At 35.8% G+C, this 21,161-nt stretch overlaps 2 long non-coding RNA genes across 2 annotated transcripts; both read right to left on the reverse strand.

Annotated features, from left to right (window-relative positions):
• Positions 1-4,742: 4,742 nt before the first annotated feature.
• Positions 4,743-11,318, reverse strand: LOC135155028 (uncharacterized). The gene is made up of 3 exons (XR_010294364.1): positions 10,131-11,318; positions 8,285-8,447; positions 4,743-6,966 (listed from the first exon to the last, which is right to left on the reverse strand). It is a non-coding gene; the product is annotated as an uncharacterized LOC135155028 (long non-coding RNA).
• An 833-nt stretch (positions 11,319-12,151) lies between these two features.
• LOC129283156 (uncharacterized) lies at positions 12,152-19,856 on the reverse strand. The gene is made up of 4 exons (XR_010294365.1): positions 19,703-19,856; positions 17,158-17,333; positions 16,397-16,493; positions 12,152-15,765 (listed from the first exon to the last, which is right to left on the reverse strand). It is a non-coding gene; the product is annotated as an uncharacterized LOC129283156 (long non-coding RNA).
• Positions 19,857-21,161: the final 1,305 nt, after the last annotated feature.

Consider the following 21,161-nt stretch of genomic DNA (forward strand, 5'->3'; position numbering starts at 1 on the left):
AATATATTTCATTTTTTGCTTTTTTTACAACAAACTTTTCTTCAGGTGATCTGGCCCTATAACGAAGGGCAAGATAATTGTCGCTTCTATATTTGGAGCCAAGTTCGGAGCTTAAACTGTTGATGCTCATCGCCTTGGGTGTTATCTTTTTTTTCTTTTTTGCATTTAATGGGTTTTCTAAACTATTTCATTTCTTTGACATGAACAAAATCGACAAATCGCATGCAAGAACTTACCCTTCATGGATATCGATTCCATAAATGATTTGATGTATAATTTGTATAATTTATAATCATGTTTCAAATAGTTTGTACAACTTGCTTATTGAATGTGAATGTTTATTTTGATTTGAGAGAATACAATAAAACATCCTTTAAAAAAAATTGAAATAGTTATGGAATCGATATCCATGAAGGGTAAGGTCTTGTGTACGTTGCTGGACAAATAGACCAATCAGGCTCACAGCCGAGACATATTTGTTCATTAAATCTGTTTTAGTGTGTTGAACACAATCATGACGAATGATTGCATATGATCTTACATATAGTTATTCATAACAAAATGGAAGCCAAAACAGGATACGTAAATATATATTTTTCTAAGTATATTTCCTCCTAAATAACAAAAGACGTAGTGAATTACTGAACAGTAGACGTTGAACTCCTGTATAAAAAAAATTGATGAGGCAAGTCGTGCATGAGCGACCAACACGGATTAGTGAAAGCATTACGATGTTTACTCCTCCACTATTTTAAATTGCTATACCCTTCCAAATAAAAAAAATAAATGAAAGATTTCACTCCAAATGTATAATGAAGGTGCGAAATTGTTGTAAATCAACTTTGTCCACATTTATTCACATTGTGCTGGACTCCACCCAGGTGAGGAAATCGGGTACCTGGCATTGATCAATTCCTTGAAAGGCGTGTACGCTGTAAGTAATTAAGGCCTTTGAGGTAAAACTGGGAGAGCAATATCCAAGTCATTTGGAAGCGCATAGAGACTTTACAATCATAATGTGAAATAAGCTATATTAGAACTGTTATCATTATTATTATTTTCATTATCATTATTATCATCAGTAGTAGTAGTAGTAGTAATAGTAACATCATTGTTATTACTATCATCAGTAGTAGTAGTAGTAGTAGTAGTAGTAGTAATAGTAGAAGTAGTAGTAATAGTAATTTAGTAGTAGTAGTAGTAGTAGTAGTTGTTGTTGTAGTAGTAGTAGTAGTAGTATTAGTAGTAGTAGTAGTAGTAGTAGTAGTAGTATCATTATTAGTATTATTGTCATCATTATTATTATTAGTAGTAGTATTATTATCATTATTATAATCATTGTTATCATTATTATTATTATTATTAATATTATTACTATTATTATTATTATCATTATTGTTATTATTATTATCAAGTCTTTGAATAAGCAAACATTACTTCTCTATGTCAAGCTTAACTGAACATACATCAAGTGAAAAAAAAAGAAATGCCAATATTCATCCTTCACATAGTGTAAAAAATGTCTCCTTTAGACTTTGAAAATTTACTATATTTTAAGTGTGCTTCCCCACGTGTGACTTGAGAAACAATTTAATTTTTTACACAGAGGTTACTTATTAAGTGTAGAAACTCTTCTGCGTAGAAATTTTTCTACAAAGTGAGTGTGTTCAGAACCGTCTAGAGCAAAAACAACAAATGTTGAACAATAGTTTGAACAATATCAATGAAAACACATTTCTTTTACATTTAAATATAAGGAGCCTGAACAAGAATTTTGATCAGCTTGATCTACTTCTAGAACATTTTAATTCACATAATAGCCCTATTATTGGTCTGACTGAAACATGGCTCCAACACTCTAGTAACTCTCTTTTGAATATTGATGATTATTGTTTTCTCACAAACAACAGACATAATAGACCAGGAGGTGGTGTTGGTATGTATATACCGAACCGCCTAGATTACTCTTGTTTAAAAGATCTTACCCACATGACTGAAAGTCTTGAATCACTTTTTATAGAGGTTAAAAATAAACACAGAAGGAATGTTATAATAGGGGTGATTTACCGCCCTCCACAATGTCCCCATGATGATTTCTTAAGAGATATCCAAAACATTTTACAAATTCCAATAATTCAAAATAAACACTGCTTCTTAATGGGCGATTTTAACTCTGTTGCAGTCCAATGTTCAAGGATTTCCTCACGATTTTCTCGAAATCATTCTTTCGGCTTCTTTTTTACCTACCATAACTAAACCTACGAGAGTAACAGACCGATCTTCCACATTAATTGATAATATTTTTACTAATATGCAAGATATGCCTTTAGAATCAGGAATCGTTATTTTTGATATATCTGACCATTACCCTATATTTTGTAGAACTTCTCTTTTAAACACACGAGATGATAGCCGTAATTCTAAAATAAAAACTCGCAGTTTAAATGCCAGAAATTTAGAACGCCTCAATGAAAATTTAAGTACAGTTGACTGGCAACAAATTTATAATTCTGAAGATGTGAATGAGGCTTACGATAATTTCATTGGTATTTTAAAGGATAAATTTGATATTTGTATACCACTTAGAGAACGAGTGAGTAACTATAAAAAATACCCTAGATCTCCATGGGTAACTAAATCTATCTTAAGATCGATAAACCGAAAAAATAATCTGTTTTATAAATACAAAACTAATCCAAATAATAAGACTCGTGGAAAATACACTCGATATAAAAATATTTTGACCAATTTACTACGACAAGCGAAAACAAATTATTATGCTTTGCAATTTGAGCTTAATAAAAATAATATGAGAAACACATGGAAAATAATTAACAGAACATTAAACAGAAACAGTAAAACGCAAAAAAATATAAAAATTAAATCAGAGACTAACGATTTTATTGAAGAACCTCAAGCAATTGCTGATACTTTTAACGCGTACTTCTCTCAAATTGGAGAAAAACTTGCAGAAAATATACCGACAACTGGCAGTAAATTTGATAATTATCTGGGTAATAACAACTCATCTTCCTTGTTTTTTGTCCCTACCGACCGTGAGGAAATTATCGGTATAGTGAATAGGTTAGAAGGAAAGAAAAGTTCAGGACACGACGAGATAGATAACCGTCTCCTCAAATCCATAATCTTAACAATAGCGACTCCGCTGGCCCACATTTTTAACCTATCCCTAACTAGTGGCAATGTACCTAATAACATTAAAATTGCGAAAGTAATCCCAATATTTAAAAAAGGAGACACATCTGAAACAAAAAATTACAGACCAATATCACTATTACCATCATTATCCAAAGTTTTGGAAAGGATCGTATTTATTAGAGTGACAGACTTCTTAAACAAACATAATATTTTTTGCGAATCACAGTTCGGTTTTCGATCTAATCGTGATACTACTCAAGCAATATTGAAATGCATTGATACATTATCACATGCGATTGATCAACATTTACACACTATTGGGATATTCCTGGACTTTTCCAAGGCTTTTGATACAATTAATCATAATATCCTTTTAGTAAAGCTGTCACACTATCGTGTTAGAGGGAAAGCCTTGGAATGGTTCAGGAATTACTTATCAAATAGAAAACAATATGTACAAATAGATAACCACAATTCAGCGTTACGACCAATAAATTGTGGAGTCCCGCAGGGAAGCATCCTTGGCCCCTTGTTATTTATCATATACATAAACGACTTTTATAAATCTTCAGACGTTCTATCTTTCATTTTATTTGCAGACGATTCCAACTTATTTTATTCTCATGCAAACCCAATTACTCTTCTTTCTACTATAAATCTTGAACTAAAACGTGTAGTACAGTGGGTTAAAGCCAACAAATTATCTTTAAACATCGTTAAGACAAATTTTATGTTATTTAGTAACACTTTGCGAAATCTACCCGGAGACATCCTTTTGGACAACACACCTCTCAATAGGGTCACATCAACCAAATTCTTAGGCCTCACAATTGACGATAAATTAAAATGGAACATTCATATTCAAAATATTTCCAAAACTGTATCGCGGAATGTTGGTATAATGAACAAACTTCGACATTTCTTTCCAAAATCAACACTATTTACACTTTATTTCTCACTTATACTTCCGTATTTTAATTATGGAATACTGGCTTGGGGTAAAGCCTACAAGAGTCTCACCGACAAAATGCTTATTCTACAAAAGAAGGTTATAAGGATTATACACAATGCTCCTTTTCGATGTCATACTGATGATTTGTTCTACAAGTCGAATCTCCTCAAATTTCCGGATTTATTTCTTTTTCATACAGGACAATTCATGTACAAACTGAACACAAATAAATTACCAAACATTTTGATGATCATGTTTACAAAAAACAACACTATTCACAATTATCCAACCCGACAATCCCGTCGCTTCCACCTTCCCCGTACACGTACTCTCTTCGCACAAAAAACAATTACCTTCTATGGCCCTAAATACTGGAACTCACTCAGCAATGACATCGTAAATGCTGCCAGTTTGAACAGTTTTAAGATTAAACTGAAGAAACAAATTCTTGAATCATATAAAGCAAATTCCAATTGAACAGTCGATAACCAATCCCTTTTACCCTCCTCTTTCTCCCCCCCCCCCCCTCCCTGACCGTCTCTTTACCTCGCTCTCTTCCGCTCATTCTCCTTCATCGGTCTTATGCCCTTCACTCTTTTGCTTTTTTTCTCTCCTTCTTCTCTTCTTCTTTCAACCACACATGTGCACCACCCTATCCTTTTGATATATTTCTTCATCCATTATCTCGGTATTTCTTCATCGACCATCACATCAACCTTATTCTTTTTTTTCTCTCTCTCATTCTCATTTTCGTTTTATACCTGTACTTTAAAAATCTTTAATTCTCTGAGGGGTCCACACTCAACAAGCCCTGCTTTTTAGTGGATCCCTCCATTTACTCAACCTTATTGGAAACAAAAAAGAGTTATAAAGGTAGCCTTGCATTTTTTTAATATTTTTTTTTTCCGAGAATGGCATACATTTTGTTCTATTTCCATTGTATATATTGTTATTGGTTAATATGATTATCACGTTATTTAGTGTTTACCATAAACATTTATTTACTTTCTTGTATAGTCATATTGCTTGCAATGTATATTCATTTGTATTGATTTGTACGGTTATCATTTTATATCTGTGTAATTATTCCTTATCTTGTATTGAGTTGAGAAATGAAATAAAACTTGAACTTGAACTTGAAATGCATTTGATACAGGGCAAACAATAATTTTGATAACATTTGATATAGGCCTACTGCCAAAAGCATGAATAATAATAATGCTCAATTTTTATATAACGCAAATTACAGTTAAGTCTATTAGCGCTCTAGAATGTAGTATGAGAAAGAAACAGTGACAGAAAATAAAGAAAAACAATCATTTTGAACCTGAATACTTTATCAACTCTTTGCACGCTGAATTAACTTTTGGGGAATAAGAATGAAAATTGTTTCCATGTTATTTTCTTTGAATCAAAATTTCCATTTTGAGCCATTGATACTGTCATTGACTGATGATTATTAGAGATGATGTACAAGAACTTTTGCCATTTATTAGCTTCTCTAATATGAAGCTAGGGGACGAAACTGATTATTACATGTACTACGACTGTTGAATTTAATTGTACGGATGTGCAAAATTGAAACATCAGCATGCAAAGGGTTAAACATAACCTAAATACATTATTACACATATTTTAGGCAGATTTTTTACAATTTCGAATTAGATAATGCATCATTGGAAATTTAAATTTATCTTATGAAAAGGTAACACTTTAACATAGACTTTAAAAAACCAAGACAAGAACATCTTTTAATATTATCGGGAAGTTTATTCCATGGCTGAGGAACTGAATATTGAAATGCTCTTTGTCCATATGAAATTGTATTTACATTTAGGGTAATGAACATCTTTCTGTTACTTGAACGTGGTTGCCTACCCGGGTGATGCTCATGACGAAGCTATTGTAAGTATGAAGGGGTCACTTTATGCTGACATTTTAAAACAGTTACACAAAAATTGAAAATCAATCTTTCGCTGGTAACCAATGTAATAGAGGTGCCGTGGCCGAGTGGTCTAAGGCGCCTGGCTATACATGGAAAAGTCCGGGGTTCGATCCCCGGACGCGGCCGCTATGCCCTTGAGCAAGGCATTTAATCTACATTCTTCTTTTATCCCGTTTTCAAATAAAAGGAAATGCTATATGCATTATTGGTAACTAGGTGTGAACTTGTTTTAAAAAATGTAAGTTGCAAAGCATAAGAAAAACTGATTCTCGAGACCGTGTTTTAGTGATAACCCTGGCAGCAGGAGTCTGAATTCGGTGCAATCTACACAGCAAAAACTGTGGTGTTAACCGGTGTACACAGAGGACCACACCAGTCATTTTACACCGATGTTAAATTGGTGGTGTTAGTTTTACAGCTATAGGTGTTATTACAACACCTATGGTTGTTACATTTACACTCTTTGGTGTTATGTTCAATCTCTATGGTGTTATTTTAACACCTCAGGGTGTGGTCCTCTATTAACACCAATTGGTGTCAGTTTTAACACCACAATTTTTACAGTGTACTGATCAGTTTGTCCGACCCACTGGATTGACTGCATTATCAACCAGGGGCCGCGGAAGCGGGGGGGCTGGGTTGGCTTCAGCCCCCCCCCCCCCACTTTTTTCCAAAACCATGTACAAAACCGTAAAAATGACCATACGATTGTGATTTTTTGCATGGTCAGCACCCCCCCCCCCCCCCATTTTGAAAACCGTTCCGGGGCCCCTGTCAACTACGCCAATTCATGAACCGTGTTGAAAGACTGTGGGATCATTCAGGCAACTGAATCTGTTCTTGGTATCGCTTTGAGTGTAACCCCGTTGGGTGGAGTAAGGGTACCACCTCCCCCGAATACTGGTGGAATCTAAAAAAAAAATGAAAGGAAACTTTTATCAGGGAGGCAAATGATGATTATGATAATTATTTTTTTCTACTAACAGTAGTTATGGCTTCTGAACAACAGTGTTAGATGTATTACTATTTCTTTGGTCATCGGACTCTGGCTTATATATGTTTTTATGAAGAACCTTTACTTCCTCGGTAGGTCCATGGAGTTTCTTTATCTGAATCGTTTACAGACACAATCGCATGCATTGGTACCAATAGCTTTTATAATAACATCAGTGCAAAACAGAATATAAAGTCCTAGTTTGTCTTGATACAACTCGGGATACAACTCCTCATATCGAGTAGTCATGTGGAGCATTTCATCAAGTGTAGAGCCTCCCCCCCCCCACATCTCCTGATATATACAATACATGTCGTCATAAAAATATGCATATCTATCATATCTGCTGGTACCAAACACAATACTACTGATACCGCCATTACATTCAGGGATTTAGTTTCTTCAGTGCAAGCTTCAATGAATATGTAAAATGCTTAGGTTTGGATGTTAATGGGGAATAGGGAGGAAAAAATTCTCTGATATCATTGATATCATCATGATCTAGGATGATTATAATTGTATTAAACCATCCATGACTTCAATTTCATAATAAGAGCAGTAACTATCTGTCACACAACATCCTATGAGTGGAAAGCCATGTGTTGATTATGTTCATTTTACATTGGTTAAAGCACAAAGAGTTGGTTTGACCATGGACCTACTAGCTAGTAGGTCCATGGTTTGACATGAACTTTCAGGGTGCAATCTTCATGCTTTAAATTGCTTTTACAACAACTACAGTCATTCATCTCATAAATTGAAACTTTTTTGTTGTTGTTTTATTGATCTTACACGATATGGTTCGTAGGTGAGGGCAGAGCATTTTTGAAGAAAAAAAGAACATAGCAAAAGAGGGACAGAACCAACCTGGCAATTTCATGAAATAACTTCTTTTTTACGTCTGGTTGTCTTTTGTCTCTCTTCTGTTCATGGATAGCTAAAGCCACGATAATTTGAGATCAAGCTAAGTTTTCATGTGTCCTAAAATATTGAGATATATCGTTCCATGAAAAGCAACACATTGGCGGTGGGATGCACATATTTTATGGAATTGTCAGCTTTCTGCAATCTTCTGAATTCCACCACGTAATAGCAGGAGGCTTTTCATAGAAGTGGAAATTCTGTGGCTGGGGTATTGCACTATGATGCTAGTGAAAAGGCTTGAGAATGGAACATCATAATATTGACATCTATATATTAATGATATTTGTTTGTGTAGTTTAGAATACCATACCTCAGTCTGTGCACACGTCTCGAATCTAAACTTCTGAAGAAGACGGCAAACGGCCATCTTGGTTTCCATGAGAGCGAAACGCATTCCAACGCAGTTTCGAGGACCGCTTCCAAAGGGCAGGTAAGAATATGGGTGTCTCTTCTCTCGTTCAGACTTGTTAAATCTGTGTTAAGGGTGGATGGAAACAAAATTGGCAACATGTAGTTTATTGATTTTACAACACCATTCACCATCAGGACAATCTACTTGGTGTAATATTAAAGAAGAAAACAATCATTGAATCATGTCCATATATACGTATCCATACCAGGAATAAAATAATGAAGAAAGTTGACATTTTTTTTTTGCAATTTGAATGTTGGAGGAGCGATCTTTTCCAAATTTTATTCCAACCTTGCTTATTAGCTACCACTGGCTTAAATCCGAGCGCAGAATCTTTTCTTCAGGGCAATGATTCTGTGCCATCCCGCACACACGCATACACTTGAATAGTATGATGTCACAGATTTACGCCAATATAATATCTATATCCATCAACTAAGTGGTGGATTCGAACCATATTAAGTGCTGTAGGCAATATCTCGAAAAGGTTGTCCCCTCAAACTTTTCAATGTTTAATATTACAATAATGATAATAATAATTAGACTTATATCGCGCCAAATCCACTCTGAAGAGTGCTCAAGGCGATTTTTATGAAATTATAAAAAAAAAATTAAGAAGAATTGAAGGGAAATGTTTTAAGGTAATGTTTGAAAGTTTCAGAGTTCAAGCACTGTTTGATGTTTTCTGGGAGGCTATTCCATAACTTAGAGGATGAGTATTAAAACAAATGATCTTTCCCCCAAGGTTTTGGAAACTTTGGGGGTAACAAGCGAATTGGAAAATGTGGAACGTAAGGATCGTGAAGGGGTATAACCTTTGATCAGTGAAATGAGGTACTAGGGAGAAGAGCCATGGACGCAGTGGAAAGTTAACAACAAAATCTTAAACATAATACGTTGTTTTACAGAGAGCCAATGTAAGGATCTGTAATATAAAATTTCAGAATTTAGCGTGAAGTTCTGTATACAAAAATAGAATAATGATATCTACTTTGATTTCTATTGTTTTACTGTATACCTTTTTTATTTGTTTTTATGCTATGTAATACAAAAGGGATGCGTAGTTCGATCTGGTTGACTTAGATGGGATTCGACTTAAAGTATCTAAATAATGTAGCAAATACACTGCATAATCTCTCTTGAAATTATTAGGAGTAACTGCACATAGTGTTCCACACTGAGAACCCATTGGGGCACACACTGTGAGACACTGTTTTCTTTCCAGGAAGGTAGAGCGATGGTTTGACTGATAGATGACTAATGCAGACTTGCGGAAGCGTCGTGGTGTAACGGTTCTGACTCTCGCCTTGCAATCAGAGGGTCGTCCGTTCGAATCCCACCACGGCCTAGCGTCCTTTGGCAAGCCATAATCTATACTTTGCCACTCTCCACCCAGGTGTTAAATGGGTACCCGGTAGGATGAGAACGCTTATGTAGTATGCCTAGCAATTGAGTCTTGGAACTCTTGTTAGAATGCTCTCCAGGGAGAGGAGAAAATGCATACATTGTATGCAGGCATTTCAAGATCCGATGACCGGGGTAATAATAATTGCAATATAAAGCGCTATATAAATGTAACTTTTATTATCATTATTATTATTATTAATCATTATTATAATTATTAGTAGTAGTAGTAGTAGTAGTAGTAGTATTAGTATTACGATCATTATTATTATTATCATTATTATTATCATTATTAACTGGAAAGAAGAATAGAGCGAACTGAAAACAAAAGCAAACCAACCTTTCAGGATCAAACTTCTCTGGCTCAGGCCAATACTCAGGATTGTGATGGATTGCTTTCAACGGGAAAATAACTTGGACTCCTTTCTCCACCACTATACCGTTGTATTCAAAGGTTTCAGTGCAAACTCTGTTGGCACTGCTTGTTGATAAGATAAATAAGATAAAATTATAGTGATGACATAATTGAATCAGTAATATATTTGTATTGTATGAAATGTCAGACAAAAAATAAAAGATTTATATTTTGTAATCAGATGCAACATAATTGTAGTGAATCACACTGGCTGTAAGAATTTCAACCTATCATTATCAATCATTATGCACAATTAAAAGCTTGTGGAGGTGCCGTGGCCGAGTGGTCTAAGGCGCCTGGCTATACCTGAGAAAGTCCGGGGTTTGATCCCCGGCCGCGGCAGCTATGCCCGTGAGCAAGGCATTTAATCTACAATGCTCTTTTATCTTTCTTTCAAATAAATGGAAATGCTATGTGCATTATAGGTAACGAGGTGTGAACTTGTTTTTAAAAAAATAAAAGCTTGGACGAGTCCGCCATGGATATAGTAGAAATTCTAAATTCAGCCACTTTAATTACATAAGGCTTTACGTACACTGCTTGTCTTTGTAAAAAAAAAATGTACAAGATCATCACCTTAAGGTGTTTTTAACTGTTTAAACACTTTACATAGGATATTTTCGGGTCTTTCGGGTCACCAATATAAAATGTCAGACAATCTAATCGAACCAATCCATAATGAGAAAAACATTGGGAGTGTAGCAGATTTGTTAAAATAGACACGAACCCTACATCATAAAAAAAAATTCACAACGGCATAATTGGATAAAAGAGAAATCCGAGAGATTCCCAGTCAATTTGATTGATCCAAATACAAAAAAAAACCTTGATGGCTTACTGCCTTTGTGAAAGCAGAGAGCAGTCATACATCATCAAAAACGTTCAAAACATCATAAATGGATCTTGAAACAAACCTACATAAAAGCTGCCCTTACAAAAATGTCCTGTGGTAATACCATATAATTACCATAGGACTGTACCACACGATTACCACATATATTGTTGTGTGGTAATGCTATGTCTTTATGTCCTGTGGTATTGTGTGGTAATGTGTGGTAATGTCGTGTGGTATTGTCCTGTGGTAAATTGGAACATTTACCACACAACATTACCACAGGAATACCACATGAATGGATTAATATATGGTAACATTTACCACACAAGGGATTAATTTATGGTAACAATTTTTACCACATACCATTTACCACATAGATTATCACACGACATTTACCACACCATTTACCACACACCAGTTACGACATGCATTACCACACACCATTTACCACACAAATTACCTCACATTTTACCACACACCAGTTACCACACGCGTTACCACACATCATTTACCACACGAATTACCTCATATTTTACCACATGCCTTACCACACAAATTACCTCACATTTTACCACACACCGGTTACCACACGCGTTACCACACATAATTTACCACACAAATTACCTCATATTTTACCACATGCCTTACCACACAAATTACGTCACATTTTACCACACACCGGTTACCACATGCATTACTACACACGATTTACCACACACGTTACCACATACACTACCACACACCAGTTACATAACTGGTGTGTGGTAATGCATGTGGTAACTGGTGTGTGGTAAAATATGAGGTAATTCGTGTGGTAAATGGTGTGTGGTAAACACTAACCAGTTACCACACATATTGTACATAATACACATAATACCATGCATCAGAGTCATTACCCAAAATGTGTGTGGTAACTAGATGTGTGATAACTGATGCATGATAATGTATGTTGCAACTGGTGTGTTGCAATGTGTGTGGTAACTGGTTAGATACATCACAGATCATGGGTATGATTTTGGTAGCAGTAGAATGTGTTCATGACCCTATGTACTTTTATAAGATTAAGAAAATACAACACCTTCAATGAACAGACAACAAATGATTTTACAAGTGATATAGAAAGTACTGGTATTTAGCTCATAGAGTCATCAATTTACAATACTGGTTTAGATTTGCTATTGACAAAAATTGTGTAACAGCTGCTTTACTGTACAAACAGTGTAACATAATAGTAACTATCAAAGAAATTAGTTACAGTGCATATAAATACTTTTAAAAAAGATACATTTCTTCTAAATACTTTAAAAAGTTACCTCAAAGGTTATCTGGCTTTTCAGCAAACCAAATTAACGACCATTGTAGTTTTTTTGCAGGTCACACATACAGAATGGACTGATTTACTCTTTGTTTTATGCTTAAAGACAAAAATGATTAAACTCTTAATCGTTTTTAAGAAAATGAACAAAACATAAGGATGTGTCTACAATAGGTAATATCATATAAGTAGCTGCGGCAAAGTGCACTGTACTCAAAATTGCGTATAACAAAATGCATAATTATCCCAAGTTTACTTCAAGGCTGAAGGGCAAGTAGAAATAGACGAGAGATGATAATATGTATTTGGAGAAAATGAAAACTAGGACAATACCCTGGCATGTAATATCTGAATTAAAGGAAAATAACACCCAAAACATAATACCACATGATATTATTGATAAATACAGGACAATCAACATGAATCCACTCATACCCTAATCCAATTACGGAGTACCACCTTTTCAAAGTTGGCCTCTTACAGTATGGTTCGAAGTTTCTGGATGGAGGTCGCCATTTTCGCGGGGTTAGTTAGGAAATTATTACATCAGCAACGAACTACATCTCTAAACGTTTAGGCATTATATATTCTATTTTATCAATAACAAATCAAATGTACAGATAAAACTCATAAAAATATTAGTTAAAATTTGTTTAATATATGGTAGGTTCAAAATACAATTTGATGAGTTTTAATGATAAGATTTACACCCCAATTTCCGCTGCCAATTTGTAAATCGTAGATTAGGGTGTAATTTTTATCATTAAAACTCATCAAGTCGTAATTTGAACCTATCATATAATATTAAACAAATTTTAATTAATATTTTATGAGTTTTATCTGTACATTTGATTTATTATCGATGAAATAGAATATATAATGCCCAAACGTTTAGAGATGTAGTTCGTCGCTGACGGAATAATCCCCATCCATAGACTTTGTACCAGAAGATGCCAACTTTGAAAAGGTGGCACTCCATACTGGGACATCGGATTGGGGGTATATGAGTGGATTCATTTTCATTGTCCTGTATTTATCAATGGTATCATGTGGTATTATATTTTGGGTTTTATTTTCCTTTAAGATATTGTACTGGTTTATATCATGGCATTACAAAGTTCATCTGTAGTGCACACTGTGTCAAGTGCACAAACGTATTCATGGTTCCCACAAAAATTTGAAAACAGAATTCCATGACCTCTCCATGACTAAATTGCTGCTTTCCATGACTTAATTCCTTTCTGGCACAGTTTACAAAATCAGACATGTTATGATCATGAACACCAATTATAATAGTAGAGTACAATCACAGAGTATGAGAGTTGTGAGACATAAAAAACTAGAAAGCTGTCATAGCCAAGAGGTAAATGCAATTCCGTGACTTTTCACATATCCCTGACTTTCCATGACCAATTTTTTTCCAGGATTTTCCATGACTGTGGGAACCCTGTAATAAAACTGCATTGACAGAGCTCTATCATTTTTAAAGTTAATTTCAATTTCCTTCAAACATTTTATTCATCTCTTTTTGGTTGGACCTTGAATATAATACAATACAATGTTTTGGCAGGTCGTCTATAAAAGCATGTACATCGTTAAAAAAGGCTTTTGGCAGGAACTTTTGGCAAGTAGTCAACAGTATCAATGCATGTAAATTTGGGTGAAAGAATCATACATGTACATTAATTCTTAAGAAAAGTTTGTGGTTGTATTACACTATCACTTAAACGTATTAAAAAGACAGCAGTTGCAGCAAACAATTATTTCATGAGAAATTGTCAAAATATTGTACATAATCTCTAGATCTGGTACATTAATGTAAGCTTGTATTTTTGTAAAATCACTAATTTTGAACTTAAAATTAATTATTTTGATGATCACTAACACAGAAAAGAACATGTGGGACAGGACAGTGTATTATGATTGATTTGAAAAATACCTGACATTGGATAGAATTACATGCTTATTTTGCTCATTTCTCAGCAATTACACATTTTCTTCCCGAGCTATAATTAATTATGGCACATGTCTTTTATATTTTGCTGGTAATTCTATTGGATTCTGTTCGAACTCATTTTAAGATTGTTACTACAACTGGTAATTTATCTTTAAAGTTGTACTTGTATATGATACGGGCTCAACATAATCTAAAATAAAGTAATTTTTACCATGCAAAATAGTGAAAATTTTATCAAAATCAGATAAAATTTTTAAAAAATTAATTACAAAAATATTGGTCATCAACACATGCAAGTAGATACATGTAAGTTTATATGATATCATGCCCACATTTTTATTGTTCTCATGTTACCAGATAAAATAATAATTTACTTCATGTGTGTAATAAGTATGTCTTCCAATCCCATGTAGCAAAAGAACTTCCAGCAATAATCAATACAGGTAAGTCACATCAATACAGTTTACAATCCGATTTGTTTCATTCTTGGTAAACAAAATTAAATGCACAATTTTATATACAAAATAATAAGTTGGGGATACGTGTACATGTACAATGTACGTCAGTATGACATCATCAGCTTGCTACTTGCATATATGCTTAGAGCTCTTTCACCAAAATAATGCAGAGGTTAGAATGTCATACATTACTTTATTATCCCTTGTCTAATTTGGATGAATTTTTCAGTTTTGTTAAAAAGTAATAAAAGGCAATATCCATGGTTACCCTTAAACTTGACCTCAATGCATGTTCGCTTTTACACAACACGTTATTTTGCGAGATACAAAGCGCATGAGATTTAAAAAAATTCAAATTACCAGACAGTGACAGTATTGTTGTAAGTACAGAGCAAAGATCAGGATGGTAGGTCTTCTCAAATTGTATTTGGATTGATCCAAGGTTGTTGACAACTGGAGGAGAGGAAGGAGCTAATTCCACGGCCTTGGAGCAGTAGTGGAGAAAGTTGCATCACCAGTAGCTAATTCGTAGGTGCGTAATGATCACAAAAATAAAAAGGCAAGTGCGCCTAGAATGAAAATGACGCACAAGGGATTCCTTATAAAACATGTAATCTGGATCTCTGTCAATGACTTTGAAAATCAGGAGACGGACACTGATGTTCATGTATATCCTTTCCTTGACTTGCAGCCAGCGAAGTTGGCGTATGGCAAATGGCACAATAGATGCAGCATTCTGTACTATATGCAGTCAGTCCAGATCGCCCTAATTCAAGCACGAAGAGCATTACAATAGTCCAGTTTAGATAGCGCTAAACCATGGACTGCTTTGTGGCAAGTAGAAATATAAAAGGCACTTCCCATTGGCCTTTATTCTTCCAATCTGTTTGATGTTATACTGGTAGGGAGCAGGTTCCAATAGCACTATGAAAGGAGTTACGAAACCAGATGAATGGGTGCAGATTCAGGACACCTTCCATTTCAACTTAAGGCATCTGCAATAAATAACAGAAGAAGATAAACATAAAAGCCTTTCCTGCATTAACTATTTAATATTCATTAAAAACTACATGGTTTCAATATCAATTTCCAAACTTTTTAAAAAATGATTAAAAAACAATGTGGGGTTTGTTCCATATTTATACTTCAAATATTAACATGTAAAGTCAGGTCGGGGGAGGGGGGCTTGATGCCCTCAAGATCTGCTGCACCTCCAAACCATCTCTGTATAGGGAAGGACATTTTAAAGTTTAAAAAAAAATATTTATTTTAATTAAACATGATTTTAATTCATGCTTTTTTAAAATGTGTTTTAAATGGTTATGGGATAATTCCATCAGTTTGAATAAGAAATTACAAGTTGCCAATTTCACATAACGAAGATCAATTCTGATGTGATAATAAATGCATGTCAGATGTTGATGTTTCACTTATGCCTATCTAATACGTTTGAATTGACAACAGCATGAACCTTGTAAGGGCATTAATTATTAGACAAGCTTTGTATCAGAGTGGTTACAAAATCAAAATTATTTTACTGCATCTCATGTTCATGCACATGTAAATAATCAAAATAACACAATAATTATAAAAAATACCTTCCACAAAGGATAAATTTGTACACACCATTATATCTGCATGAATATTGTTATTTTAGTCCACCTATAATGATACAGCTGATGAGAGTTTGAATGATGGTATCAAGATGGTGCTTCTACCAGGGCTGCAAAAGAGAGAAAAAAAAATAAAATGTTAACCTCAATCATGCCAAGAAATCATGCCAACCGTTGTGAAACTCTATTAGCGCCAAATTACACTCTAAACTTGTCATTAGAACGTCCAAACCGATACACGTCAGCCAGGAATCTAGTACTAGCACAATCAGCTATGCATTTGCACCAATTCCCTCTGTATTTTCTTGCATATGGACGTCTCTCGACTTAAAGGTCATGTCATTGTGTTATATAGCTTGGGAATTGCAAGCAAGTGATCCTTCGAAATGTTTACCTGCTTAAAAGTAACATTTCTTAAGCCTTAATTTTGTATATTTAGATAACAAAAGGCTTACAAATTGGAAAAATCAAATGTTTGCCCAAAATTATTGTGGGAAAGGTGGATTTTTTAAGGGAAATCCATCTTTGTGTACCAAGTTCTACAGGCAACAGAGACTTGTCTAGCTCCGTGAATGAAAATACCCCTTGTACAATGTAAAAATGATAAAAATATCATCACAGAGTCCTCTAGGTACAGTTAGGACCATTGACAGATAAGGTGCCCTAAGATTGCGCACATCCGAATCTGCGCGATTCTGATAATGGAAGATACGCAACGACTCCAAACAAAAAATAAACTTTACACCTGAAAGAGCCTACTGTACTTAGTCTTACCTACTGCCCGATGCCTCCTGACATGTAGAGCAACAACAAAGGACCTCCACTCCTGGCGGCCAGTGGTTCTGGGCCGTCTTCTGGAAACTCCCCCGGGCTAGGTCATATTCACCGACTTCATCTCCTCCTCAAATGTGATGCCAGGACAAGTAGTTTTGGGTCTCCCTCTCTTTCTCCTGGAATGTCATAAACAGATCTATTCATAAAAAATCTGACTTAAAATGGTTGGAAAATAATGAATTTAGGGCATTGGCAAGAGTTCCATATGCAACCCCACTAAAATTGAAAATAAAAACATGAAGAAGGTTCAGAATAATATATCTAGCACAATATAGAACATATATGATGGGGTAGTGGATAGTACTAGGAGTGGAAATACATACTAAAATATGGCTTTATTCCGTCAAATTTCGAGCATGTATGGATGTATCTAGTGTGTGTAATTGTCCATAGACATCGGTTTATTTACTCAAGGGTCTGTGAGTCAAGTCTAGGCGAACTATTGGCTGATAATCGTTAAAATACCCCTTCCGGCATCAGCACTTCTTGCTAGCATAGCAGGAACAGGTCTTGACTGCAAATAAAACGAGGTGATCTCAAGTCCCAACTAAGGTGCCAAAACAAGGGTAAAAAAATTATAGAAAAATCTGAAGTGAACGAACTGGAATGGAATTAAGTCTCAACAATCTTATTTTTTATCATGTTGGTGGGGGGTACATTGGAATTGCATATGGAATTCTTTCCAGGGCATTTCATGTGACGTCCTCAAAATGCAGCCTCTGTGACTGTGCTTTCTTATCGAAATCTTCGCATCATGTGAATAAGTGCGCAGACATCGGCCACTATTAGTATTACCCAGTTGTTGTGTGTCCAGACAGGTTGTGTGTCTGGACGATCAATTTTAGAAAGTCATTTGGAAAAAAAGCAAAGTTCCATCAATTTTTAGTACAAATTATTAGGAAATATTATAAAGAACAAAATAGAAGATGATAACAAGTATCGAATTCATATTTTTAGTGTAATCCAAAGATAAAAGGAAGGCTTCAAAAAGATAAAACTGTCCGGACACCCGACCCCCATCCTACCAGCAACGTTCTCGCCAGTGTAGAACACGCGTCGCATGCGACACATGTAAATTCCACAAGCTCTATATGCGTCACGGGCAAAAAAAAATCATAAAAAGTGGGGAAAAGTCATCGGAAATAATTGTTGCATCATTCATCATCAATCCTCAAAAGTAAAGGATGTTTCAGAATCATTTCGGCAACAAACAAACTACGATCTTCTTATTGATGACCGGAAAAATATCCATGCATAGAAACTGGCGCATTTCCACTTCCAGCCGGCTAGCCAGCCAGCCAAGCCTGAGCTGAGCAGCCACACTAGCCCGCGTTGCCAGCGCGCCTAGCTGAGCTGGACATGCATGCTATACGCCACAATGCATGTTAAACTGAATTGTCCGCGGTGCGACCCGGGTCCGACGTAGCCTTTCATTTTTACATGATAGTGATACCGTTTCCCGATAGTTATCAAGAAATTTTTATCATAAAATGAATTGTTCCACATAATTTTCCCGCTAATTTCTAAGTAATATTCTTAACGTTCATTCTCAATTTCTCATGTCATTCTGATCTGCTGTCGGGCTACCGTACCAGTATGATGGTGGGCCCTAAGTCTGCGCACCTAACAATTTGAGTTAAGATTTAACATGAATTTCTTCTTATTTCACAAAATCTTTTGGATAATAATGTTCCTTATATTATTGAGAGTAAGTATACCAAATTTCTCATTAAAAAATGAAAGAAAATATAGGATTTTCTTGAAAAAACCTTGGGCAGTCATTTTCAGATTGAAAAAAAAAATGGTACCCCATGTCTGCGCACTCATTCACTTTGCACACGATTCGGAGATTTTGATGAGAAAGGCTGTATTTTGAGGCCGTCACATGAAATGCCCTGAATTCATTATTTTTTCACCATTTTGAGTCGGATTTTTTTATGAATACCTGTCTATGTATTGCATGTGTAAAGTTCGTGCTCGTTGCGTATCTTTTTTTACTAGAATCGCGCAGATACGCGGGTGCGCAGACTTGGGAGACCGCGCAGACATGGGGGAACTGACCATACCACTAACTTAATAATTTTGTTCAATCAAAATGCAAGTAAATGACCATGACTGGCCGAGATATTTTCCCAAGAAAATCAATTATTTCTCTTAATTTTTAATGAGACTTTTTGCACACTTACTCATCAGAATACAAGGAACATCATCAATTGAAAGATTTTGTAAAATAACAGGAAATTCACGTTAAATCTAAACTCAAATCGTTTAGGTGTGCTGTGACTGTGTGCAGACTTGAGACCACCAGCCAGTGGTCCACATCACAGCAGCGAGCAGGCGCTCGGGCCCGGCCGAGCGCCCGGTTAGACAGGATGGGATTGCCAGTGTCATGTCATTTTCATTGACGAAATCTTTAGCTAGTTGCAAGCCGGGGCATTTAACAAACTACGAAAAGAAAATCATAGAAAATGGTTATCTAACTTACTGTTTAGCCTACTGCAAATGTCTTCGAAGTCGTCCACATCTAACCCGCATTCTTTAAGTAGTTGAATTATTAACGGCCTTCTTCGTCCCACTTCTCGATCGAGCTCAATAAACTGCAACGCAACGCAAACGGTATTCTTTTCAAATGTTGGCGGTAAGTGCGCATGCGCAAGCCTGTCGCCGCCCCCCCCCCCCCCGGCCCCCCCCCCCCAGGGTGACCAGATTTCATAAAATGAAATAAGGGACAATCGAAAAAAGATCAACAAAGAAGGCTACACAGTGTTACACCTGTAAAAAACTTTAAAAAATTGGAAGGGAGGGCACAGTGAGCCACTGCAGTTTTTTCGCCCTTTTTTCGCCGTTTTGTGTGTTATCCCTTATAAAAAAAATTGAATGGTATACCATTGAAATACCATACACCATACACCATTGAAACACCATTGATATACCATTGGAATACCATTCGCACAGCACCCATCATACACCAATGGTATACCATTCAAGCCCCAATGGTATACCATTCAAACTAATTTAAATAATTGGGACGTTACTATTACCATATTCATGAGCACCATTTACCATTCATATACCATTGATCAAACACCATTCACCATTGATCTACCATGGCCACTATAGACAGGTTTACCATTGACCACCATTCAGCCACCATTCACTGGCCTACCATTTACCATTCAGCCACCGTTCACTGGACACCATTGGTCTACCATTCACCTTACACCATTCACCATTCGCCTACCATTCACCATACACCGTTGACCTACCATTCACCGTACACCATTCACGTACCATTCACCATACACCATTCGCCTACCATTCACCATACACCGTACACCTACCATTCACCGTACACCATTCGCGTACCATTCACCATAAACCATTCGCCTACCATTCATCATACACCGTACACCTACCATTCACCGTACACCATTCGCGTACCATTCACCTACCATTCACCATACACCGTTCACCATTGCCCTACCATTCACCATACACCATTGACCTACCATACATTGTACACCATTGGCCTACCATACACCGCACACCATTGACCTACCATTTACAGTTCACCATTGGCCTACCATACACCATTGACCTACCAATCACCGTACACCATTGGCTTACCATACACCGTTGACCTACCATTTACCGTACACCATTGGCCTACCGTTCACTGTACACCATTGTCATACCATACACTCTATACCATTGGTCAACCATTCAATTTACACCATTGGCCATACGTTATAGACCACAAGTGTACTGTGAATGGTAGACCAATGGTTTACACTGAATGATAGACAGTAGACCAAAGGTGTACAATGTATAGTAGGCCAATAAAGTACAGTGAATGGTATAGACCAATGGTGAACAGCATATATAGCTCGGGTTAATGGTAGGTTTGATAATGGATTAAGTATGCACAAGAAAAAAATGATGAA

The sequence above is a fragment of the Lytechinus pictus genome, chromosome 8 (assembly GCF_037042905.1).
Source record: "Lytechinus pictus isolate F3 Inbred chromosome 8, Lp3.0, whole genome shotgun sequence".
Lineage (NCBI taxonomy): Eukaryota > Metazoa > Echinodermata > Echinoidea > Temnopleuroida > Toxopneustidae > Lytechinus > Lytechinus pictus.